General features: G+C 36.4%; 1 gene segment (V, D, J or C); it reads left to right on the forward strand.

Moving 5' to 3' along the window:
- The window catches only part of LOC147817224 (Ig kappa-b4 chain C region-like), a 57076-nt gene that overhangs the window by 49427 nt on the left and 5679 nt on the right, over positions 1-1970 (forward strand).

Consider the following 1970-nt stretch of genomic DNA (forward strand, 5'->3'; position numbering starts at 1 on the left):
ATATATATATATATATATATATATATATAATTGAAGTGAGTAATATTATATTGCCATTCATTCTGTCTCTGTACTGGCATCCAGTTATGGATACTTAAAAGATTTTAGACAGCCATAATAGTGTTTTTATTTATTTATCTAATGATGATGTATGCTTATAAAAATGTGCGTTTACTAATAATAATGAAATGAAACTAATGAAACATTATGTTAAAACAATTGCCATCAGTATGTGATTTTGGGTACTTATTTTCCATAAATCCCTACAGGGGATGGGCAGGTTTTGAAGCAACCAAATAACATATCCATTGCTGTCCCGGTGCTGGTATAATATACAATTCTACTAAATCAAGTAAAAGTAATAAAGAAACTAAAAAAATCCAACATTAATGGGTTAATCCCTCTCTGCATAAACCTCAAGATCTCTCAGTGAATTTAAACGTACTGTACTTACTGAATTTACCACTAGATGGCAGCACATTAACATAGATCAAACCAGTAGTTTGGTCCAGTGGGTTCATTACCAAGGTCTCCCTCCTACAGTACATGGATAACTGAGAAACTAATTTGAAGACGGCTTGTTTACCTTGAGTTTATAGCAACAAAAATAGAATAAATTTGGCATTAGACTGTATTTTTCTTCTTTTCGTTTCTTTTCGCCACTCAACACTCCCTGACTTCCCTTCCCTGTGGCTCTCAGTCTGAGCCCCCTGGCTAAATACTAAAAATTAAAAATGAACATGATTTCATCTTTAAAATGTGTCAGTGAGCATATTTATTGTAAATTGAGAGAGCGTTCTGATTTGACACATCTTTTATGCAGTAAAATCATTTAGTTCCTATCAATGAGTTTCTCATTTACATACAACACATTTATGCAGTGCGTCATCAAAGTCTCTCATCAGAGAGTTAAATCCTGCTAATGCAACGTTAATAAGTTAGTAAATGTACTAACATGGTGATTACACTTGTGCAAGAAAATATTTCAGTCATAATACACAGAGGTCTGTGGAAGATGCAGATTCATGGTCAGCAATGGGAAACAAAGTGTAGAGCAGGAACAAGGGTCCAATTACACAGGTTTCTGTTTATGGTAATCTAATCATGTTATTTACAGTATTATGAAGTATACATAAAACAGGTATGTTGGGGTTGGGGTTTAAAATACTGAATGACAACTACAAGATATTCATATATTGGCTTATGATAATATTAGTGTTAAAAATAATTTGTTAACTGACATTAAACACATGTGCAACAAGTTTAAAACTGTTCATAAATGTATTTAAAATGGCTGGAGACTAAGGATCATATATAGTTAAAGCTGTCACTGTATTAACTGATTATGAACCAGATTTGAATAATTCATAAAGGAGTGATAGTTGTTAAACAACACATACACACTACGTACAACATGTCCTCAAATCTCCTCACTGCTACATCATTGTAGAGTGTATAGTGTGGTATATGTTATTAGGTGTTTATATGCTCCTTATGAACGTTAAATGAGGGGATAAACTCAGATATTACAGAAACAATACTAAGTGTGTGTGTGTGCGTGTGTGTGTGTGTGTGTCCTGTGTGTGTGAACTTAATCAGTCTCTGCAGTAGCACATGAGAGGAACTTTGACCTCTTTATCTTAAGTACTGAAACGTGTCTGTTGCCATGGTACAGCAGTGATGCCTGTCTGTTACCATGGTTACTGAGATGAGAAAGGGAAGTGAAACAGTGAAGAGCAGTTTCATCCAATCTGAGGACGACCAACAGAAGCAACAGTCTCCTCTGCTGCAACCGACAGGGTGGAGTTTATTTTCTCCTTGTATGAACTTTCTTCATATTGTCTCTCTGTCTCCTCCTCCAGTGGGTCGAGTGACCCCCACCCTGACGGTGCTGCCCCCCTCCAGTGAGGAGCTGCAGCAGGAGAAGGTCACAGTCCTGTGCCTGGCCAACAAGGGCTTCCCCTCAGACT

The sequence above is a fragment of the Seriola lalandi genome, unplaced genomic scaffold (assembly GCF_002814215.2).
Source record: "Seriola lalandi dorsalis isolate HSWRI2012SDOR001 ecotype SW California unplaced genomic scaffold, Sedor1 jcf7180002054985, whole genome shotgun sequence".
NCBI lineage: Eukaryota > Metazoa > Chordata > Actinopteri > Carangiformes > Carangidae > Seriola > Seriola lalandi.